Below are 25,916 nucleotides of genomic sequence, written 5' to 3'. Positions count from 1 at the left end.
TTATGTTACATAATCATGGGCAACGAGTTGTTTAAAACAACTCCTGAAGGAGTTTTACTTAAATGCCTAAGTGAAAGTGAAGCCTACTTGACAATATTTAGTGCATATAATAGATCATGTGGCGCCCATCAAGCAGGCCATAAAATGAAGTGGGTTTTATTTCGACAGAGAATATATTGACTCACCATGTTAAAAGATTGCCTACAGTTTGCTAAAGGTTTCTAGGAATGTTAGAAGCACGCAGAAATTCAACATGTTCAAGCCAACTAACTACACGCGATAACCAAACCTTGTCCATTCAAAGGTTGGGCTTTTGACTTGATATGAGAGATCAAACTAGCGTCCTCTAATTGTGTTTTCTAAAATCAATCTTAGTCTTGGACCATGTAGGACATTTAAAATTTGCACCCTTAAAAATAAACTTGGCATCCTTCCAAAATATTTTGTTTGACTATAACTTTCTTAGTAAAAAAAATAATATCCAATAATATTAGTCATTTTTCAAATCTTTCACAAAAACCGTATTAATTATAAAAAAAAATTATGAGACTTTTATTAATTTTTACAAGTCAAATTTCTTCGTTAAAAGTTTTGCAATTTTATTGCAATTTTTATGTTCACACTGCATATTTGAAAAATCAATGAATTTTTACCGATATTTTTGAAAAGTACAGTAATACTCAGTAAATTACATGAATTTATATTGGAGTTTTTGGAAAAATCCAGTAAATCACCATCATTTTTATCGACATTTTTAAAAAGTTCGGTAAAAATGTATACATGCGTACTCTCTTTTTCAAAAATTCCAGTAAAGTTGTTATTGGTAACCGAATTTTTCAAAAACTTGGTACGTCTTATTTCTTTATTTTTTATTTATGTAGTGAGGACGGAAACGACATGATTGCTTCTAGACAGATTGGCAGAGCTGCAAAGAGCTCTTGTCTTGTAAGGGATAATGACGAGGAAGATTCACATATTTGGGAGGGTAGAGTAGTCCTCATTGATTCTTATAAGAGGAGGATGATTGAGAACTCACATGCACCTAGTACTCTCCAGTGTAGAGGAGGTAGAGCTGGATGGGGCATATATTTTGCTAGACGATAGTCTTAGATCTAGAGGGGTGAATAGATACCGAGTTAAAAAAAATTGACAACAAATAATTTTGAAAATTTTATGACGCGGAAGCAAGTTAAAGTATTCCGGATCAAAATATTTTAATCGATCGCACTATCAAAAAACTTGGATATGCATAGTAGTGACAACGGTGTGATATCAATCTTATCATGGATCATGTTGACTGTAAAGTGCTAACTTTCTTGCCCAACAAAATAAATTGGGTTACATTATTCTCTCTTATTAAACAAGACCTACTTTAAAAAATGTAGACCTCCCTATCCTAATGTTAGGTTTTGTTAATTTCTTTTTTATAAAATAAAACGAATCATGTTGAAGGTTGAAAGTGTCAACTTTATTGTCCAACTCAATATGTCATTGAGAAGATGATAATTATAAATTGTAGTGTTATCTTTTTTAAATTAGAATTCCACCCTTTATTATTAAGATGGTGCTTGTTAGTTTCGAGTGCCCAATTTTAATTTACGAGAAGCACAACAAATCGATTAGTATGCATAAGAAACAAAACAATTGTCAATTTTTTTTTTCACTTTAGTAGTGTGCATTGATTTCCTTTTTACTTTTAATCTTTGGGTTTTTACTTTTACTTTCAAATATCAACTATGCGTGTCAAAGTTAAGTTCGAATTCAATACCACTTATTAAGCAAGAAGAGACTATTACCATTTGTTTACCAGTAATTTCTAACAAACAACCGCTAGTCCTCCAATATTATTAATCTTGGTAACTTACAGGATCGACTAGATTGATCCTAGGACATGTGTCTCAAGAACTAGTGTTATAGTGATTTGATTCATGATTAAGTTTGTTTCTGGTTTATGAATGGTAATTAGGGTTCTTTATCTAGCGTTAATGGTACAAAGTAAAAGGTGTTTCGACAATAAACTCTAAACGAAATTTAAAGGCTTATGACTTTAAAGATAAAGGATAAATGGCAGTAATTCTGTAAAAAGGATTTTTTAAAGATAACAAAGGTAATTGGCAAAAGTAAAGATAAATAACTTGAAATAAAAGGTTTTAAGTTTGAGAAGATGCTGGAAATAAATGTTTGACGAAATATAAAGGTAAAGGTAAAAGCAATGATGAAAGACTTTGAAGATAAAGGCAATTCGACAGAAGGCTTAAATAGAAATAAAGACAGTAAATGGTTTAATTTAAGTAACTTGCATTAAAAGATAACATGAACTGTAATCATGGAGTTCTTCATACATACATTTTCAGCAAAGACATGTTTCTCTCGCTCTGGTACTTTGAGTATTTTTAGTGAATTTTGTATATCAGTTTGAACACACGAAATCTAAAAACTAAGACTCCTATTTGTAACAATTCGACCCTAACGGTCTCTACACAGATGATTGTCACGTTCGACGTTTTCAAGCGTTGCGTGTCTCAGATGCTTCCACGCGTTCGCCTGATGAAACTACTTCGTTTGAATTTTAAATCTTTCTCGCTCGAAGCTTCGAATCTTCCAAACGCCGATGTCGAAGAGAACTTGTGGAGATCCTAAAATCTTCTAAGTCTTAATCTTCGATAAAATGGTCCTTTCTCCCAAGAAAAGGATTTAATAAATAGCTTCACAAAGTCATTTTTATATTATTCTCCAAAACATAATATTTTCAAAGAACTTCAACCTAATGGTCGAAATCTCCAGCTAACAAATTACCCCCAATAAATGTCTATTTCGAATAAATGCAGAAATGGGCATTTCTTGTAATTACCAGATTTCGACCAGAGACCTTTCATAGATCTAAAAGTCCATAACTGTCAGTTAATCATGACTTACTTTTTCAAAACGTCTCATCAAGACGTGCGTGCAGTTATTAACATCATGAATTTCAACTTCCAAGAAGAATGAACAGTAATCCTTGCACCTTCTTCACAGAAAAGCCACCACGTGGCCCACTACCTTTGCAAGGTCTAACCAACCAGCTCGTAGGTTAACACTATAAAAGCCCATTGTCACTTCCTTTTTCCCTTTTTACGAAAATCTTCATCTTCAACCTGAGTTCATCTCCAAACTTCTCTGAAACGTTTCTTCTTCTTCAAAACCCTAATCTTTCAAAACCTCAAAAACCCATAACAATGTCTTCTGATAAACAGCAGAAGAAATCAAAGAAAATTAAAGGCGCTGGATCTTCAAAGAGTTCTGCTTTTCAAAACATTCCAACAAGCAGAGTCATAACTGTTGGGAATCGGGAGTACATTACTCCTCCAAAACTCATCAAAGAACAGAAAGCAATATATGCTTCCCAGGTAATGATTCCCTCTTTACTTTCTGGAAATACTTTAGGATTTTTAGGTCCATTAGTTCCTGAAGGACATTTAGAGAAATGCGTAGATTTTTTTCCTTGTTATCACACTACAAAACCCATAGCAAACAAAATTATTTCCTCTAGAAATGCTGAAGATTCAGTCCAAAAATCCACTAAGTCTGCTAAGGAAAAAACCTCTGATGATACCTCTTCAGCTCATAGTGTAGAAAGAGAGGCTTTTCAACTAGATTATATTACTGATAGTTTCAGACCCTTTCGTTCTTGTCCAACTTTAGAAAAATCTTATTTAGCTTGGTTGAGGAAAGTTGAGAAAAAGAAAGCTCAATTTTGGAAAGAATTTGGCATTTTTGACCTGATTCAGATGTCGAAACTAGGGTTTAGCTATTGCCAACCTTTGTTACTATCTAGTCTGTATTTCTGGGATAGTACGTATAATACTTTTCATCTCCCATGTGGAATGATAACTCCTACGCTCTTCGACGTAGCTGCTATTTATGGACTCCCTTCGACAGGAGAAACTTTCGACCCCTATCAAAACTGCGAAAACTTAATTGACTTTAACGTCAAGAATGCTTCGTTCAACCCTTATATTAGTTTATATCATGCTGATGGGGAAGAAGTTTCCGACATAGAACATATAACGTTCTTGTGTCTGTGGTTATCCAAGTTTTTCTTCTACTGTAAATCTCTACAAGTTGCAAAGATATTTCTAACACTTGCTAATCAATTGCACGCTGGTCGAAAGGTGTGTTTAAATGAACTTCTATTGGCTAGTTTGTATGAGAGTCTAGGGTCTGCTAGTGCCAAGTTAAAGGAGTATAAAGCTGGTACAAACTTATTACTATCTGAGCCTTATTGGCTTCTTCAATTGTGGCTCAATGCCACCTTCGAACCCTCTTTGCCAACACATGGAAATGTTGATGAAAATGCCCCAGAGATAGTAAATCGAAGCATTGAAGGCACCAGACTCCTTCAGTTGACTCCAGTTGATGATGTTGACAATCTGCAAACTTCCCTCACCAAATATACTCTGATGTTCTCAAAGCATCACAATTTCTCTCCTTCGATGGCTCCATTTTCCAGTCGAACCCATGGTCCTTCCTGGTTCACTGCTTCGCTTGAAGATGCTGTTAAGGACGCCAACACAGAGATCGAAGATATATGGCGTGCATTTCTTTTCCCAAGGCTGCTTGTTTCAAGGATCTTTCCAGTAAAGAGCCATGTTTGCTTGTTGGCTTACCAACCTAATTTTGTCTCTCGACAATTTGGGTTGTGTCAACTCATTCATGTCTCTCTATTCAATCGAAAGCGCGAGATATGTTGTGCAGGGACTGATTGGAGCGCTCGAGGCATTGCAACACACAAGGAATTCCATGCAAACTTTGCTGAATTTCAATTAATAGCATACCAACCATCATTCCACTCTACCAATGGGTTCGCCACTTGGTGGACATATTTCTACTCCAAGAACATGTTTACTACTGCTGAAATCAAGGAACATCTAACGAAGGCCTTTTCATCTTTGCAGGAAAATGTCTACAAGGGTAAACTTACACATTATGAAGAAATCCAAGCATTCCAAAAGTACTTTGAAACTGTCTATAACCCAATGGAACTTGTTCGGACCGTCTGTTTCGCATCGTCGGTTTTAGAAGAGAAATTTGAAAAACGAGTTGCCAAAAAGAAATTTCCCAAAGCTGTAAAACCTGAATTTAAATATGATTTGGCCTTTGAGTTCGAACCACCCAAATTTCCAAATTTACCTAGTGCAGACTTTGCTTTGTCATTTTCCCCCCTTACCCAGATTGGTTCACATATGGGAACATTTTTAATGAACTGAAAAATGACCAACAAAGACCTGCTAAAAGATTAGTTGCAACCAAACATACCTTAGACAGTTTCAAAGGCTTTCTTCACTTTGACTTGGATGCAGTGAGAATTACCTCTCCGACATGTGAAGGTGTGGAATGTTTGGATTTCTTGGTTTTATAACTCCTTTTCGTCTTTTGCTAATCTTTTAAACATTGCATGTTTCGACTAACTCACATTCTTCTTTAGCTGTTGAAAGGAAGGTGGTGAAGAAAGAGAAGCCTGTGGCGAAAGCTAGTTCGAATACTGCTTCTAAGCCAACTACCTCTTCGAGCCAGGGAGCTCCTTCTGCCAAGGATGCTGCTCCAGAAAAAACAAAGAAGAGTTCAAAGGTATTACATCAAATAACTTCTTTGTCTCTTTCGTATTTTTCTAACTGTTTATAATTTTACTTCTTTCAGGGTAGTGGCAAGCCTCCTTTAACGCCAAAGAAAAGAAAAGTCCCAACTGAAAGTGCAACCCTTGTCGAAGAAGATGAAGAAGAAACTCCTCTAACTCCACTTGAGAAGAAACAGAAAAAGAATAAGGCAACAGTTGCCTCTTACCAAACAACCAATCAATAAGGTGTCGAAATCAAGATTCTCCCTCCTCCTTCAAGGAAACTCAATCTCAGCCCTCTAATGGCGTAGTGCTGGAGCACATTGGGAGTAATGCTTCCGACCCTGAGGCTCAACAAGTGAACTTCTATCCTGAATCTTTTATCTTTCGATAAACTTCTTTTTTATTCTAACACTTTGTTTTCAGGAAAAACCTACTACTCCCCTCATCTCTACTGCCAATCAGAGTGATCCTTCGAGAGATATGAATCCATCTCCTCCTCCGACAATCAGCGGTGATATTCAAAACAAAGGATCTTCGACTGGAGCATAAAATCTCGAAGCAGATAATTCCAGAACAAACAAGAAACCTCTTCTCCTGGCGAAGATGGTAAAAAAGATTCGAAGCAAGCTGGAGAGAAGGATTCAGAAGAGAAAGAAGATTCTGAGGATACTCCTAGTAACTCTCCTCCAAGAGTTACGTTCCCTTCAGATTATGCTGACGAAGATGATCGGAATTCTGATGAGATTGAGGGGTACTTTCACCAAGATGAAGACATGAGTGAGGGAGAAGTCGATCCTGAAGGAAATTAGACTGGAACTGATGATGCTACTATCGAAACAGTCCCAGATCCAACTAATGTTCGATCATCCACAATCCAGACTTCACCTATATCACTTACTGAGGAGGAGAAAAATGCTTTGAAACAAAATGATCCCCTCAAGTATGTAAGGTTGATGATGGCTCAAAGAGAATCTTCTTCAGAAAAATGCATTTTTGGAGCTTCGACCCATTCTGGTGCTAGTGCCAACGAAGCATCATATGACGAACTCCTTAAGCAGGTGAAGAAGGACGTTTTGGATGTAGATCTCTTTGAAGAATTGAAGAAGGATGTGGGAGAAAGCTTTGGCATAAAGATGCTGATAAGCAAGATCAACATCACCGTTTGCCCCACTGATATAGGTGAAGCCCTTATCGACATCCAGAACCTTATTGACCAAGTTTATTTTGAATACCATAGGGAGGTGGATGCCAAAGAAAAGCTTCAATCAACTGAACAAGCTCAAGCTATTGAGTTTGATAACGCCCTTCGAACTTCAAAATCCTCTAAGGAGTTAGCCGCTTCCAGAAAATCAGCCCAAGCAGAATTCGACACCTATACTGCTTCGATACAACTCTAGGAATCTCACATTGCAGAATTGCAGAAGAAGATTTCTGATGCTAATGCGAAGCTGGCTGCTATCCAAGGCTTGGATAGTACTGAAGCTGATAATCTGGCGAAGCAGAGCGTAGATCACGTCGAAAAGGATACTGCTATGAATGAAGATATTGCACGCCTCAAAGGGGTTCAAGCTGCTGTTCAGTACAAGATTAGCTTGGCGAAGATAAAGTATGACCGGATGAAGGCCACTATCCCTTTCTGATTTTCACTTGTATTCGTTCTATTCGACTTTTGGTTGTTTGTAATTCGACTAAGACAAAGCCATCTTGGGAAAATTTGAAGTTTTAAATATATTCACCATCTTGGCTATGATAGTTCTTTGCTTACTACGTTGTTATGATTTTAACTTCACGCACAAATGGTTTATACTTCTTTAAGTATTTCCCATTTACTTTTAGGATTCTTCGATCCTCTTCTAGTTCTTCTATTTCGTATGCATTATTTGAAAATGCTTTTAAAATTCGAAAAGGTCCTTCCCAATGTGGAGACCATTTTCCTAATGTTTTATTCTTTTGATCCATAGGTAATATAACTTTCCAAACTAAATCATTCATAATGAAAGTTTTACCTTTGACCCTCTTATTGTATGCTCTTGCTACCCTCTCCTTCTGTCTTCTTAATACTTCTAATGCATGCAACCTTTCTTCGTACAAATCAACCATTTCATTCATCATCATTTCCCAATATAGGTCAGATGGAATTTCTCCTTGTCTTTGGATTCTCACTGATTGCAAGTAGATTTCGACAGGTAATACTGCATCATGTCCAAATGTAAGTTGGAAAGGTGTAGTGTTAGTAGCTTCTTTAGGGGAGGTTCGACAAGCCCAAAGTGCTTCATCTAAAGTTTTGTGCCAATTTTTTGGCTTCTTCCCTACATGCTTTTTGATTAAACCAATTATTACTTTATTGGCTGCTTCGACTTTCCCATTGGCTTGAGCATAATAGGGTGTGGATGTTAATAATTTGAAACCCATTTCCTTTGCAAATTCTTGCATCTTTCGACCAGTAAAAACTGATCCTTGATCTGTTGTTATACTTTCTGGGATCCCAAATCTATATAATATTTTCCTTTGAATGAATTCAATGACAGTTTCTTGATCCACATTTACTAAAGGTACTGCTTCGACCCATTTAGTGAAATAGTCAATTCCTACAAGGATGTACTTTTGACCTTTGGATGAAGTAGGTCGAATTTCCCCAATTAGATCTAATGCCCAACCTCTGAAAGGCCAAGGCTTGATAATTGCATGAAGCTCACTTGCATGAGCATGTTGAATTCCTGCATGTACTTGACATTCTTGGAAACCCTTAGCAAACTCTATACAATCTTTTAACATGATGGGCCAATACATTCCATATTTGAAAAGCAACCATTTCATCTTATGGCCTGCCTGGTGTGATCCACATGCTCCACTATGTACACTAGATAATGCTAAGTACGCCTCGTTTTCTCCTAAACATTTCAACAGGATCCCTTCAGGGGTTTTCTTGAATAATTCATTCCCCATCAAAACATAAGATAAAGTCTTGTACTTGGTTTTTCTTTCTGTATCTATCGAAGGGTCCTTGAGATAATTAATAATTGGATTCCTCCAATCTGTATCCATTAAGGTATCAATGACCAGTACTTCAAACTCTTCTTTGTTAGCATATCCTAACTGAGTTCTTTCCAAATTTGTCAGAGATAATCTGGCAGCCATTGCTTTTCCTCTTACTTCGACAAGTTCCTCTAGCTTCTCTTTTGAAATTCTATACCCTGAAGTTATTTGTGCTAAGTCATTAGCTTCTTGGTTTTTTATTCTAGGAACATGTTTTATTTCTATATATTCAAATTTTTTGAGCAACCTATTTGCAATGACGAAGTACATAATCAAATTTTCTTTTATACATTTGTACTCTTTCGTTAGTTGCTTAATTACTAATTCTGAGTCTCCTTTAATTTCGACCCTAGTTGCCCCCAATTCCAACAAAGCCTCAAGTCCTGCAATAAGGGCTTCATATTCTGCTTCGTTGTTAGAACAAAGGGGACCTTCGATTCTATATCTGAGTTTTGTTGGAATTCCATCAGGAGAAATTATCATGATCCCAACTCCACTTCCATCCTTATGAGTGGAACTGTCGAAGAATAATCTCCAAGGTTTTAACTCAACTTGAAGTTGAGGACTTTCGACCACTGCATGGTCTACAATAAAGTCTGATACTATTTATCCCTTCATTGCCCTTAAAGGCATAAAGGCTAAAGAGTATCCAGTGAGGGCTAATGCCCATTTACCAATTCGACTGTGCATTATTGGCTTCGATAACATATACTTAATGACATCAAAGTGTGAAGAGACGTATAAATCAATAGGTTTTATATAATATTTAAGTTTAGTACAAGAGAAATGCAAACAAAGACACAACTTTTCTATTGAAGTGTATCTATTTTCTGCATCATTTAAAACTCTACTAAGATAATAAATGGCTCTTTCGGCACCATCTTCATTCTCTTGTGCTAACATGCTACCCATAGTAGTGTCGGAAGCTGATATATACAATCTCATAGGCTTCTTTCCACATGGTGGTGACAAGATAGGAGGATTCGTCAGATAATGCTTGATCTTGTCGAATGCCTTTTGATGTTCATCATTCCATTCGAACTTCCCTTGTTTCAGGCGTAGGAGGGGAGAGAATGCTTGAGTTTGACCACTTAAGTTTGAGATGAATCTTCTCAGGAAGTTTATCTTTCCTAATAATGATTGCAATTCTTTATTAGTTGATGGTGCTTTGGTCTTCATAATAGCCTTCGTGTTATTCTGATTGATTTCTATCCCCTTTTTATGGACCACAAAGCCCAGAAAATCTCCAGCCTGCACAAAAAATGTACATTTAAGAGGATTCATCTTTAAGCCATGTTTTCTCATTCTTTCGAATGATTGGCTGAGATGGGTTAGATGAATTTTGTCTGATATAGATTTTATCACAATATCATCTATATAAACCTGCATAAATGTCTCTATATAATCATGGAATATATAATTCATTGCTCGCTGGTATGTTGCCCTAGCATTTTTTAAACCAAAGGGCATAACTATCCACTCATAAGTGCCTATTGCTCCTGGACATCGAAAGGCTGTTTTGGAAACATCCTCTTCAGCAATGAAAATCTTGTTATAGCCAGAATATCCATCAAGCATGCTAAGATATTCATAGCCTACAGCTGAGTCAACCAGCATCTCTGCCACAGGCATTGGATACTCATCTTTAGGAGTTGCTGCATTTAGATCACGAAAATCTATACATACTATTAAAGAGCCATTTTTCTTAATTACAGGAACTATGTTTGCAATCCATTCGACATACCTTATGGTCCTGATGAAATTGTATCAAAGAAGTCTTTCGACCTCTTTTTTGATCTTTGAGAGGATTCTGGGGCGAATCTCCTTGGAGTCTGCTTGATGGGCTTCCTGCCATCCTTGATAGGCAGCTTCAATTCGACCAGTTCCCTTTTCAAACCAGGCATCTCGTCGTAGTCCCAAGCAAAGCAGTCTTTGTTTTCTCTTAGCAGTTCAATTACTCTTACTTTCAACTTAGGGTCCAGTTTAGTGTTGATGTAGGTGATTCTTTTTGTGCTCCCATCTCCAAGATCAATTTCTTCAAGGGGATCTTGCGCTAACATTTTTGCACTCGACGTCACTGGATCTTTTTCGAATCCCAGAGACTCTTCGTCATAGATGGCATCTAACCCCTGGTCTGTTAATTCCATAAGCACCTGTTCGTCAGGGGGTTTTGGTTTAAAGTACTCCCTAGGTCCTACGTTATAAATTTCACCATATGTGGGTTCGTCAGCCATGTTAGTTATCTCGGCTTCGAGAGCCGCTTTTCTTTTGTTCTCAGCCATGTAGGCCGAAATCTTTTCGAAAAAAGAAGACTCAGGCATAATCCAGGTCTTCATCCCAGCCTGTTGGTCGTACTTCAGATGATTCCCCTTATTCTGGATCCCCCATAATTTCCCTATCCCATTGAAAGCCATTGGGATGTAGAGTCGAGAAATACAAAGCATTTTTATTTGGGGAGTAGATGTCTTCAGCTGGGTGGCATGGTCTTATATGAGCCAAGTTCTTGTCGAAGTTCTTCTTATCTACAAGGTTCACTTCCGCCATGAAGTAACTTTGGTCAGCTTCAACATTTTCTACTACATCATCTTCTCTCCAGGCGGATACCCTCTGATGCATGGTCGAAGGAACTGTCCATATTCCATGGATCCATTCCCTTCCTAGCAGCAAGTTGTAATTCGTCTTCGCAGGTATCACCATGAACATTATTGGTCTTATGATTGATCCAACAGTCAGATGATCGCTCGACTTCGTGAGTCGAAATTGGGGTACAAACTGCAAGTGCACAGTTCTATCGCGTAGTTTTAAAAGATATCGATCCCACAGGGACTTATGAATCGATATACCGTTATCTAAGGTTACTTCGTAAAGCTAAGGCAGGTAATACTTTGATTGTTTGGGGGAAAAGCTAAAGCTAAACTAAGATCTAGATTAAATATTAATAAAGCGGATATCGGTATGTAGTTCGTCGTAATTAGGGAATCAATTCTTTGTCGGTTTCTTGGTTTTAAAATAAATCGTTTCAGTTAACTATATTGATTAAAGGTTTTATCTCAAACTCTCGCTCTGTTGAATAAACCATGATTTTATGTTAATGTAGCTGTCACTTATAATTAAGTCAAAAACCACTTTTTGAAAGTAATAAAGTTGCAGAAACTCTTTTTAAGAAAACACTGACCGTTTTAAACACCCTTATCTCAAACTCTCGCTCTGTTGACTTAGGTTATACAATTAAACCCGAATGCTTAACTCTCGTCCTCACATTCAATCTTTAAAAATACTTTTTGGAAAAGGTCAGAATTTAATTAACTCTAAAACTTGCTCTCGCCTTGATCTAGAATTAATGCCTAATTTACACTGTCCAGTTAAAACCTCAAACTCTCGCTCTATTGATTTTAACTTCTTTATGTCTTTTACTTTTGTAAAAAATCTTGTTATTAAACCTGTAAATTGAGACCGTAAAAAGATTGATTTTAATTTTAAGTTTAATTAGACCGACTTAGCCTTGATCCCTTATTTCGCTTACTTTACATACCGATATCTAGGCGAATTAGCCAGACATGCTAAACAAACAGAAATACATATCATGCATAAACAGACTCATCCCAGGCAGATAATATAAATAATTAATAAAACAAAGCATTAAATAATGATTAAAGAACCTGAATGCGTTAAACAATAGTCTTGAACACTCCACCACAAGCCGGTAGGATTTGTTCTTGGATTCTTCAATTAAACAATAAATTAAACCAAGGAAATAAAACTAGAATCTAACGTAAGGTTAGATCCGATAAAAAGTTACACAATAGTTTCCGGTGTAGAAACTATTATGCGAAAAATATCTAAATGCTAAAAAGGGAAAGGTAAATTGCAAGGGAAAAAGAATGTAGAACTTGCAAAAGAAATAAATAAATAAACAATGTTAAGTTGCTGGAAAAGAAAATTGCAGAAGCGTAAAAAGAAAGAAAATTGGAAAAGCTTCGGCAGCGTGAGCGTGGAAAAACCGAGGAACCCTTTTAGGTTTTTGAAGTAGCTATTTATATTGGTGTTGGTAACTGCTTTTCGTTTCCCCAGGGTCTTCAACGTGGCTAAATGCATGGCGTGGATATAGGACACAAACTCCTCAACGTCTCTTCAAGTCTTCTGAGGGCGTTACTTGCGCCAAAAAGATAGTGGAATGGTGTGACGCTCGTTACACCATGTGTGACGTCCGTCACAAGGCTGTTTTGCGTGACGCTCGTCACGCCCCCTGTGACGTCCGTCACAGGCACAACATTGGTTTCTTGTGCGCTTTGGGCTGGGCTTTGGCCTTTGGTTCTTTTTCTCTCCTTTTTGCACCTCCTTTTCTTCCATTTTTCACTTTTGCTTCAAAATGGATACCTGACATAAATAGAAAGGAAATACCGCATAATATCTGATAAAATGAGATAAATTAAAGTAAATGATAATATAATCTAATTGAATTAAGTCCTAAAATGTGATATAATTTCATGTTATCAAACTCCCCCATACTTAGATCTTTGCTTGTCCTCAAGCAAAATACAGTATAGAAATCGTTTTAAAATTTTAGCCAGATGAAATTTCAAAACACACATCAATTCGTAATAGGTTGCAAGTGGATTTTGTTTAGAAGCAACTTGAGTTAAATCTTGATATCAACAACTATTGTCACAACCTAGACAACCCTGCCTTGTGCAAATCAGTTCAAGTACCCTATTATAGCTATCCTAGTTCCCTTACTCTTATTTCACCCGTTTTCATTCTAGCGAAATCACATTAAGCCCTTTATCTTTTCGCGCACATAGTGGAGTAACCGGTTAGTGATTATGATCCCCCTTTTTGCTAGAAGTTCTGGTACATAAGTCGGATAACTTCGTTATTCAGTCCAATGCAAATTGCGGGGGATCGGACCGTAGTCCGCCCTACCAAGTTCAGCACCAGATACCTGCTGAACCAACTCATAATGGATCTTTCATATTATGCTTTTGTATGATCTGCAACCTTTAGATTAAATGATCTGGTAAGGATCACCTAACTTAATTAGTGCATTTCCTGATATATATATATATATATATATATATATATATATATATATATATATATATATATATATATATTTATGTTACTTTGGGAATCATTCACTTATATTCATCGGCTCTCCACGTAGTTTGCTATTAAGATGGTGCTGACTTCTCGTATAAACTACTCGGGGTTACTATAAAACTAAAAGTTCAAGGGATTGGTATAATAGGTACTTATCCTGATCTAACATGTTGAGGTTCTCAGAGCGTTGTTATGGTAATGATTTTTGTCTTGATTTCACTCAAGTTTTATAAAGTAAGCAACTTTTGTACTTATTGGGTGTGTTAAATTTTTGTTATGGCTCATGAAAATTTTTGAGGGAATAGATAATAGAAATTTTCACACTCGGGACTTAACTTAAAAATTTATATATATATATATATATATATATATATATATATATTTTATATAAATAATAGAGGGAAATAACATTAAAAGGAAAGGTACATACTTGAAAAATGGAAATAGGAAGAACAAGTTTTCCCCCCCATACTTAAATTAAACATTGTCCCCAATGTTTTAAGGAAATGAAATACAATATTGAAAGGAAAAAGAAACTACAACTAAGGTTGTCTTCCGCCTCTGGTTCTTGGACCTGGTGATCTCGGACGTAAGTCTAAGTTGTCGAACCTGCTGAACAACTCAGTAAACCGCTGGTCGGTTATGGCATTCCTAGCTTCCTGTTGCTGTTGCATTTGACGCATCATCTGCAACATTTCGACATTCTGTGCCTGCATACCATCGATAGCATCCATAATGTCGTCGTTGGTTGCAGGCCTTCTTCGTCGACGACGTTGGGAGGATGGGCCAGTTGCATTACTGGAAGGGTTGAGCGGGACTGACTGTTGTGTAGGCGGATGATCACCTTGTTCCATTGCTTCAAACGCATCTGTTTGTGGGTTTGTTTGTAAAGGCTCGGTGGTTTCAGGAGCGTTTAGATCGTAGAGGTGGCGGTCGGGGTTTGTGACATCAGTGAGGGCAGTATTTGGTAGAACAACGCTTGGGACTGCCTGGTTGTTCACCATAAGATAATATCCTCCGCCTACTCTGTTCTTAATCAGGCGGCTGGAGCGACAATAGCTGATATCCATAGATAGGGGAGGTAGAGATTCTAAAGTGTGGAGTTTATCCCCTAGGTTTAGAACAAGTGCGATGGTGGTGATTAATCCACCAATTATAAAAGGTTGCCGGCCTCTAGCACATAAGGTGCGGATATGATGAAATAGAAAGGAGGCGGCGTTTACCTGAGTATCCGGTTCGAAGACGCATTGGAGGAAGAATAGTTCCTTTGAGTTGAACTTGCTGTTGTTTGGTCTTCCAAAAATTGTGTTTTGCAAGATGCGGATAAAGTACCGGACGGTGGGGTTATGTATATGGGAGAGAAGGAGCTCTTCCCAGTTGTAGGTATCTATACCGGAAATTTTCTTAAAAAGGCCGAAAACGCCAACTGTGTTCCAGTTTGAGTTTGGAGGGATTCTGGGGTGTAGCAGACCTTCTATGGGAAATTGTAGCATGGTACTCAATTGGTTTTGGGTTAAGGAGTACTCGGTGTTGAACATACGGAAGGTTGCGGTACCGGTTAAAAATTCGTCTTCACCGGCGGGAGTGGTGTAGTCGTATGAACTTAAGAATTCTAAGGTTAGGGATGGGTAGGTGGGTTGATTATGAGTGCAAAGGAAGGTTAGGTTGGCTTGACGGAGCATCCATTTGATACCTTGGAGTAAGCCTAATTGTTGTAAACAAGTGAAATCGGGGTACCTGGTGGAAACGACGCCTCGCTGTTGGAAACGCTCGAATTGCTCCCTTTGATAATTTTCATCTTCGGATCGGAAGATGATATTTCCAAAATTCTGATTTCCCGCCATTGTGATGAATGAATCTTGAGGGGGTGATTTGGAAAGAAAAGAAATGTATTGGATAGGAGACAATTGTTTGTGGTGAATGAAGGAAGGTTTGGTGGGTATTTATAGAAGAAGAATTTGGAAGTTGGAAAGAAGAAGTGGTTGAAAAGTAATTAAGTGTGGTTGAATGGAAATTAATGGGGAAGGTAAAAAATAGAAAGGTGTAACGTTCGTCTCCAACGGCTCCTTAACGTTCACTAGTCTGAAGGGTGTTACGCTCGTCACAGAAGTGTGACGTTCGTAACAGGCACTTGGTGTGCCGTCCGTTATGGATTTGTGTGACGCTCGTCACACATTCCATTTTGGCAAGGCTTCAGTAGCGTGGATTTTATTTTTGTTATTTATTTTGTTTTGTTTTGCTTATGATTGGTTTATTCTGCAATTTAATTTATTGCGCACGCTTAATCTGCTTTGTATAATAATAATTCATAGGTAGCAACAGTAGAGCATAATAGCTATTGCATAATAAAATTAAATAAACAACTTCAATAAAATGATCATAATGTATTACAGGAAAGGAAAACAATGAAATGAAAGAGAAATAAATGTGAACATGAATTCAAATAACATTAATGACTAATCTAACTTAAAACTAAATAGCTTAGAAAAATAACTAAATTCTATCCCTCTGTACGATCTCTGGCCGGAGGAGCAAAAGAGTTAACACGATGTAGCAACTCGTGAAACTGATCTGTCATACTGCTCATGTATCCTAGAACTTCGTGTCTCATGTTAGTAAATTCTCCTCTGAGGGCGTCTTGTTCTGACATCAAAGCTTCAATGGCGGTGTTATAATCAGTTCCGGGCATATGATGCCGGAGGTCGGATATGGCTGATTCTTCGGTCTGAACAGGCTGAGGAGGAGGGTCAATATCATAATAGCCGGATGGTGTCTCAGGGTCAGATTCAGCATGAGGGATCTGGTCATCATAAGTCTCATAGTCATCACAAATCTCATAGTCCTGGATGGATTCAGTGGATCCAGCAGGAGTGGGAGTTTCGTTCAGGTTATAGAGCCAGTTACTGCGGTTATGAATGCTAGTCCTAGGATCGGTCATGGTGAATAGGCAGAGAACCTGGTTATCAATAATAAGCTCAAACTCATCAGTCCCAAGGTTCGCTATAAACATAGTGTTGAAGAGGAAGGGTATACTCATAGTGGTAATGCCACAAAAAGGGCTAAGGTCAAGCATAGGCTGACGTAATCCAATGGCATTTCCTATCATAGTTATCAAACCGCCTATTCTAATGGGTGCTTGCTCATCCTGGATAAGGTGGTCCAAATTAGCTAACATAAAAGTGGCACCGTTCACTGGACGGTTCTGGGAAGCACAAAATATGATGAAGAGTTCATCACGTGAAACTGAAGTACTATTTGACTTCTTCCCAAATAAAGTGTGGGTCAGGATCTTATGGAAATAGCGAAAAGCCGGGTTGTGTATGTTTCCAGAGAGAAACTCATGTTCTTCGGGCTCATCATTTCCAGTCAGCTTACCCCAAAAGTGTTCAAGTTCTCTATGTTCAAAAAGTTCTTCCTGGCTTACTGTGAATGTGTCAAAGGATGTAGGAAAACCCAAAAGATTGGTAAAGTCTCTAATATTAAATTGGTACTCCATATTGAACATTCTGAACTGGATAAAACCTCTGCTAATTCCTTTTCCATGGCTGGGTAGATAGATTAATGAGCTAAGGAATTCTAGTGTGAGTCTCCGGTAGGTGGTGAAATGTCTCAGGATAGGGGATGTCTCCCATCCTATCTGGTTCAGCAAATACAGGACACTCTGTCTAAGTCCAAGGGCAGTCATAGCCCAATCATCAGCATATAAACTAGGTAGCATCTCTCTAGTGGCTAGTTCTTCAAACTTTTGTTTCTGAGCCATTCCTCTGAATTTGATACTCATACGATCAAAATGTCCCATCTGGTTAGTGTTAGCTAGAGAAAAGAAAACATGAGTTTTAGTCAGGATTTGGCCAAATGCCGAAAGAGGAAAAATTATTATTATATATATATATATATATATATATATATTTTTTTTTGAATTAAAATAAATCAGGAATCAATACTAAACAGAAATTAAAAGAATAATTTAGGAAAGAAAAGAAAAAAATAGGAAAATGATAATAATAGAATAAGAAAATAATTGTGGGTTGTCTCCCACTAAGCGCTTTGTTTAAATGTCGCAAGCTCGACAAAGAAACTGTTAAGTATAATCTGTAGGTCCTGGGGGCATTTCGTCTAAGTGTAGGATTTGCGAATCTCCATTGGTTTCCGCATAATGATAGTGTTTTAGACGTTGCCCGTTTACGGTAAACGGTTCTGTGGATTTGCCTTTAATTTCTATTGCTCCACTGGGGAAGATGTTAGTGATATGAAAAGGTCCTGACCATCTGGATCGGAGTTTTCCCGGGAATAACTTTAGTCTAGAGTTAAATAAAAGGATTGCGTCGCCTTGCTTGAAGATTTTCCTTGATATACGCTTGTCATGCCATTGTTTTGTTCTTTCTTTGTAGATTCTGGCATTTTCATAGGCGTCTCTTCTGAGTTCTTCTAATTCATTTATGTCAAGGATTCTCTTTTCACCGGCGGCTTTATAGTTTAGATTCAGATTTCTAATAGCCCAATAGGCTTTATGTTCTAATTCTACCGGGAGGTGACAGGACTTTCCGTAAATGAGCTTAAATGGGGTCGTCCCTATGGGGGTTTTATAAGCAGTTCGGTATGCCCACAAAGCTTCTGGTAATTTCAATGACCAATCTTTCCTTGAAGTGGCGACCGTTTTTTCTAGTATTTGCTTGATTTCTCTGTTAGATACTTCCACTTGTCCACTGGTTTGAGGGTGGTAAGGTGTTGCTATCCTATGTCTCACTCCATACTTAAGTAGTAGTTTTTCGAGTACCTTGGATATAAAGTGTGATCCACCATCACTGACTACTATTCTTGGGATGCCAAATCTCGGAAATATTATATTTTTAAAGAGTCTAGTTACTACTCGGGTGTCATTTGTTGGAGAAGCTATAGCTTCGATCCACTTTGATACGTAGTCAACTGCCACGAGTATGTATTTGTTACCGAAAGAGGATGGGAAAGGTCCCATGAAGTCTATTCCCCACACGTCAAAAATCTCTACTTCCAAAATACCTTTTTGCGGCATTTCGTCACGTCTAGATATGTTTCCCGTGCGTTGACATCTGTCACACTCCTTAATAGCCGCATGTACGTCCTTCCATATAGTTGGCCAATAGAAGCCAGCTTGTAGGATTTTAGAGCAGGTCTTGGATGTACTTGTGTGTCCACCATAAGGAGCGGAGTGGCAGTGTTGGATTATATTTTCTACCTCTTCTTCGGGTATACATCGACGGAAAATACCATCGGGGCCTCTTTTGAAAAGTAAGGGATCATCCCAGTAATAGTGTTTTATGTCGTAGAAGAATCGTTTCTTCTGTTGGTAAGATAAAGTAGGTGGGACTATTCCGGCAGCTAAATAATTGACTAGATCAGCGTACCACGGTGTGACGGATATAGCTAAGGTGGTTTCTACTCGTTTGTCGGAGTTGTTCTCTTCCAAAGTAGCTATAAGTTTGTCATACGAGAAATCATCATTAATTGATGTTTTTTCCGGTTCAAGGTTCTCAAGTCTAGAGAGGTGGTCTGCTACTACGTTTTCAGTTCCTTTCTTGTCCTTGATTTCTAAGTCGAATTCTTGTAGCAACAAGATCCATCTTAGGAGTCTAGGTTTAGCATCTTTTTTTGTTAAAAGGTACCTGATAGCAGCGTGATCAGTGTAGACTATTATTTTGGCTCCTACCAAGTAAGAACGGAATTTATCTAGCGCAAATACCACTGCTAGGAGTTCTTTCTCGGTAGTGGCGTAATTCATTTGCGCTTCATCCAGGGTTCTGCTTGCGTAATATATAACGTGAAGCTTTTTATCCTGGCGTTGTCCTAACACAGCACCTACAGCATAATCGCTAGCATCGCACATTATTTCGAATGGTTCATTCCAGTCTGGTGTCTGCATTATGGGTGCGGAGATCAATGCTTGCTTAAGCGTTTGAAATGCTTTTAAACAGTTATCGTCGAATATGAATTCGGCATCTTTCATCAACAGTCCGGTTAAAGGTTTAGTTATCTTAGAGAAGTCTTTGATGAATCGTCGGTAAAAACCGGCGTGTCCTAAAAAGCTTCGTACTTCTCTCACGGTTCTTGGGGGTTGAAGATTTTCGATTACCTCTATTTTGGCTTTGTCTACTTCAATTCCTCTGTTCGAGATGATGTGTCCTAAAACAATTCCTTCTTGTACCATAAAGTGGCACTTTTCCCAATTAAGTACTAAGTTTACTTTTACACATCGCTCAAGAACTCTTTCCAGGTTTTCAAGGCATTCTTCGAAACTTTGTCCGTATACAGAAATGTGAATGTTTTGCTAATCGTTCTAACATTTGGTCAATGAATGGTAAAGGGAAATGATCTTTTCGGGTTGCTTTGTTTAGTTTCCTATAGTCAATGCACATTCTCCATCCCGATTCGATTCGTTTAGTTATAGTTTCCCCTTTTTCGTTTTCAATAACGGTTATGCCTCCTTTCTTTGGTACAACGTGTACAGGACTAACCCATTTGCTATCAGATATAGGATATATAATACCTGCTTCCAATAACTTGGTTATTTCCTTTTTTACTACCTCACTTAGGATCGGATTTAGTCTTCTCTGGTGTTCCCTAGAGGTTTTACAGTCTTCTTCTAACATGATGCGGTGCATACAAATAGAAGGACTTATTCCTTTAAGATCGGTGATGTGGTACCCTAGTGCGGTGGGGTACTTCCTTAAGATATGTAGGAGTTTTTCTGTTTCGAGTCTTCCTAGATCTGCATTAACTATCACAGGTCGTTCAAGTTCTAAGTCTAGGAATTCATATCTCAGATTTTTGGGAAGTGTTTTCAGGTCAGGGGTTGGTTTGTTAAGACATTGCGTAGGGTCCGGTGTTATTGCTAAACATTGGTATGATTTGTCTTCTACAAGGCAGTCAGGTGATTTGTCTTCTCCTAACTCTGCTTCTTTTATGCATTCATCGATGATATCCATGAAGTAACATGTATCTTCTATTGCAGGTGCTTTCAAGAATTTGGAAAGAATGAACTCAATTTTCTCTTCACCTACTTCGAAGGTGAGTCGTCCTCGTTTTACGTCTATGATTGCACCGGCAGTTGCTAAGAATGGTCTTCCCAGTATAATGGGTGTAATATCATCTTCTCTAATATCCATAATTGTAAAATCAGTGGGAATGTAGAATTGACCTATGCGTACGGGAACGTTTTCAAGGATTCCTACAGGATATTTGATGGAACGATCTGCTAGTTGCACAGACATTTTGGTTGGTCTTAATTCTCCCATTTCCAGTTTCTTACATATGGATAAAGGCATAACGCTAATTCCGGCTCCTAAATCGCATAAGGCTTTGTCGATGACAAATTTTCCTATGTGACAGGGTATAGAGAAACTACCTGGATCCTTGAGTTTAGGGGGCATGTTTTGGATTATAGCGCTACATTCGGCAGGGAGTGTAACGGTTTCGCTATCCTCAAGTTTCCTCTTATTAGAAAGGATTTCTTTTAAGAATTTAGCATATGAGGGCATCTGCGTAATAGCTTCGGTGAACGGAATTGTAACGTTTAATTGTTTAAGGAGATCAACAAATTTTCTAAATTGGCTCGCATCTTTGGTTTTAACAAGCCTTTGAGGGTAAGGTATAGGTGGTTTGTAAGGTGGTGGAGGTACATAAGGTTCCTTCTTTTCTAGGGTTTCCTTATTACTCTCTTCCTTTTCCTTAAGTTCACTTTCCTCAGTTGATTTCTTAGGGTTTTGGTTTTCTATCCTTGGATCAGACGGTCCTTCCACTTCCGTTCCACTTCTTAATATAATTGCATGAGCGTGGCTTCTCGGGTTAGGTTGGGGCTGTCCAGGGAATGTACCAGTTGGGGCAGCAGTAGGTGCTTGTTGTTGGGCTACTTGTGATATTTGTGTTTCCAGCATTTTGTTATGGGTAGCCAAGGCATCTACTTTGCTTGCTAGTTGTTTAAGTTGTTCGCCAGTGTGTACATTCTGGTTTAAGAAATCTTTATTGGTTTGTTGTTGGGAAGCTATAAAGTTTTCCATCATGATTCCCAAGTTGGATTTCCTAGGGGCGTTATTGTTAGGCATGGATGGGTTCGGTTTCTGATATCCCGGAGGTATAGATGGGGCTTGATTTGGAGACTGTCCAGGTGCGTACAAAGCATTATTGCTCTTATATGAAAAGTTTGGATGGTTCTTCCAATTTGAGTTATAGGTATTCAAGTAGGGGCTTCCTTGAGCATAGTTTACTTGCTCTGCTTGGATTCCTGTCAAGAGTTGACAGTCCGTAGGAGTGTGGCCTTGGATTCCACAGACCTCGCAATTCTGAGTTATAGCAACCACGGCGGCTGGAGGTGATACGTTTAAACTTTCAATTTTCTGGACCAAAGCATCCACTTTTGCGTTAACGTGATCAAGGTTACTTATCTCGTACATGCCAGTTTTCGTTTGAGGTTTTTCCACCGTTGTTCGTTCGGTTCCCCACTGATAGTGGTTTTGGGCCATGCTCTCGATAAGCTGGTAAGCATCAGCATAAGGTTTGTTCATTAATGCACCACCTGCAGCGGCGTCTATTGTTAACCTTGTGTTGTATAAGAGACCATTATAAAATGTGTGAATTACTAACCAGTCTTCCAAACCATGGTGTGGGCAAAGTCTCATGTCTTTGTATCTTTCCCATGCTTCGAAGAGAGACTCGTTGTCTTTCTGTTTAAATCCGTTTATCTGGGCTCTTAACATAGCTGTTTTGCTTGGCGGAAAGTATCGGGCAAGAAAAACTTTCTTCAACTCGTTCCATGTGGTGACTGAGTTGGAAGGGAGAGATTGAAGCCATCTTCTAGCGCTATCTCTTAATGAGAAAGGAAAAAGACGAAGTCGAATTGCCTCTGAAGTGACACCATTAGCTTTAACAGTATCAGCGTATTGAACAAATACGGATAAATGAAGGTTTGGATCCTCGGTAGGATTTCCAGAGAATTGGTTCTGTTGCACCGCCTGCAACAGCGAAGGTTTAAGTTCGAAGTTGTTTGCTTCGATTGCGGGCGGAGCAATACTTGAATGCGGCTCATCTTGCGATGGAGCGGCGTAATCTCTAAGAGCACGAGCTGGTTCTGCCATCTCGGTTATCGAAGGAAAAAGGTTTTTGAAATCAGGAAGTTCTATAGGAGGGAGATTGTTTGCAGCACGATATTCCCGAATTCGTCGTAAGACTCGGAGATATAGTTCGATATCGTTGATTCGTAGATAGAGCGGTTCGCCTTGTGAGCGAGTGCGTGGCATACAAATCAACGAAAGAAAGAATAGAAGAAAAAGAAACCTTAGTCTCTACAGCGTAACGGAAGAGTTACGATATCGATTAAATAAAAGTCCCCGGCAACGGCGCCAAAAACTTGATCGCTCGACTTCGTGAGTCGAAATTGGGGTACAAACTGCAAGTGCACAGTTCTATCGCGTAGTTTTAAAAGATATCGATCCCACAGGGACTTATGAATCGATATACCGTTATCTAAGGTTACTTCGTAAAGCTAAGGCAGGTAATACTTTGATTGTTTGGGGGAAAAGCTAAAGCTAAACTAAGATCTAGATTAAATATTAATAAAGCGGATATCGGTATGTAGTTCGTCGTAATTAGGGAATCAATTCTTTGTCGGTTTCTTGGTTTTAAAATAAATCGTTTCAGTTAACTATATTGATTAAAGGTTTTATCTCAAACTCTCGCTCTGTTGAATAAACCATGATTTTATGTTAATGTAGCTGTCACTTATAATTAAGTCAAAAACCACTTTTTGAAAGTAATAAAGTTGCAGAAACTCTTTTTAAGAAAACACTGACCGTTTTAAACACCCTTATCTCAAACTCTCGCTCTGTTGACTTAGGTTATACAATTAAACCCGAATGCTTAACTCTCATCCTCACATTCAATCTTTAAAAATACTTTTTGGAAAAGGTCAGAATTTAATTAACTCTAAAACTTGCTCTCGCCCTGATCTAGAATTAATGCCTAATTTACACTGTCCAGTTAAAACCTCAAACTCTCGCTCTATTGATTTTAACTTCTTTATGTCTTTTACTTTTGTAAAAAATCTTGTTATTAAACCTGTAAATTGAGACCGTAAAAAGATTGATTTTAATTTTAAGTTTAATTAGACCGACTTAGCCTTGATCCCTTATTTCGCTTACTTTACATACCGATATCTAGGCGAATTAGCCAGACATGCTAAACAAACAGAAATACATATCATGCATAAACAGACTCATCCCAGGCAGATAATATAAATAATTAATAAAACAAAGCATTAAATAATGATTAAAGAACCTGAATGCGTTAAACAATAGTCTTGAACACTCCACCACAAGCCGGTAGGATTTGTTCTTGGATTCTTCAATTAAACAATAAATTAAACCAAGGAAATAAAACTAGAATCTAACGTAAGGTTAGATCCGATAAAAAGTTACACAATAGTTTCCGGTGTAGAAACTATTATGCGAAAAATATCTAAATGCTAAAAAGGGAAAGGTAAATTGCAAGGGAAAAAGAATGTAGAACTTGCAAAAGAAATAAATAAATAAACAATGTTAAGTTGCTGGAAAAGAAAATTGCAGAAGCGTAAAAAGAAAGAAAATTGGAAAAGCTTCGGCAGCGTGAGCGTGGAAAAACCGAGGAACCCTTTTAGGTTTTTGAAGTAGCTATTTATATTGGTGTTGGTAACTGCTTTTCGTTTCCCCAGGGTCTTCAACGTGGCTAAATGCATGGCGTGGATATAGGACACAAACTCCTCAGCGTCTCTTCAAGTCTTCTGAGGGCGTTACTTGCGCCAAAAAGATAGTGGAATGGTGTGACGCTCGTTACACCATGTGTGACGTCCGTCACAAGGCTGTTTTGCGTGACGCTCGTCACGCCCCCTGTGACGTCCGTCACAGGCACAGCATTGGTTTCTTGTGCGCTTTGGGCTGGGCTTTGGCCTTTGGTTCTTTTTCTCTCCTTTTTGCACCTCATTTTCTTCCATTTTTCACTTTTTCTTCAAAATGGATACCTGACATAAATAGAAAGGAAATACCGCATAATATCTGATAAAATGAGATAAATTAAAGTAAATGATAATATAATCTAATTGAATTAAGTCCTAAAATGTGATATAATTTCATGTTATCATCAGATCTACTTGTATGACACCCAGAGTCTGCCCTATCTTACCCTCATAGTTCGAAAATACCATATTATGAGGTTTAACATCAGTATCAAACATACCTATCTTTTTTAACATGAAATGAGGCATCAGATTGACTGCTGCCCCTCCGTCCACCAGAACTTTGTTCACCCCTACATGTTCAACTTTAACTCTAATGTATAGGGGCTTGAGATGGTTCTGCATCCCTTGGTGAGGCCTTTCAAAAAGGGCATTATGCTTTTCGACAACGTCGTTGTTGAGAACATAGTAACACACAGGTTTATGCTTCGCCATCTCCACAACATCTGCTTCCTCATTGTCTTCAATCTCCATCTCCTGATTATATTCGTATGGCAGAACTGATACCACATTGCAATTTCTATTAACAGATGACACTCAGTCGAACTCAAAGTCGTCAGTGAGCATTTCTTCCTCCCTTATTTGTTCCTCTTGAACTTTCTGATTTGTGTTTTTCTTTTCACATGAAAACAACTTCCTTCCTACAGGGGGTTTGGTCGAATTTGTAACATTTGAGGGGACTTTGCTGTTGCTGGATTCTCCAATCTCCCTCGAAGTCATCTCTCTTTCAGCCTTCCTCAACCTCTGATGTCTTATCCACTGGGACCTTGACATGGGATTCTTTCCTTTGTAGTTCTCCAGTACGATAGCCTCTCTCTTAGATGCCTGAAACTGTTTTCTATAAGCCCAAGAGGTTCTTCCTCCATCCTTAAAACTTTTCCACTTTCCCTTCTTCGACCCCACCTGAGTCCATTTGTCCTCAGGGACTTCTGCCGGAAGCTTAAACGTAACTCTTTCGCCCTTGGGTGAGAGTTGTCTTGCCTCCTAGGAACTCCCCTCTTGTCGAATATGTACATATTCGGGTTACCTCCGTGTCCATCCCAACCTTGGTTAGATGGAATTCTCTCGAACACTTCAGCCAATTCCCTGTTGTAAACTGCCCTACATCTGGGACACATCAAGCATTTTGTTTCGTACTTGTAGCAACGCACAATAAAACCAAGAAGG

The 25,916-nt window shown here is 38.3% G+C and overlaps 1 pseudogene; it reads left to right on the top strand.

The window, feature by feature from the left end:
* Positions 1-22,357: 22,357 nt before the first annotated feature.
* On the top strand, positions 22,358-22,454 carry LOC127116660 (uncharacterized; annotated as a pseudogene).
* Positions 22,455-25,916: the final 3,462 nt, after the last annotated feature.

This window comes from Lathyrus oleraceus, chromosome 1 (genome assembly GCF_024323335.1).
Source record: "Lathyrus oleraceus cultivar Zhongwan6 chromosome 1, CAAS_Psat_ZW6_1.0, whole genome shotgun sequence".
In the NCBI taxonomy this organism is placed as follows: domain Eukaryota; kingdom Viridiplantae; phylum Streptophyta; class Magnoliopsida; order Fabales; family Fabaceae; genus Lathyrus; species Lathyrus oleraceus.
This window is presented reverse-complemented; position numbering and strand designations above follow the sequence as displayed.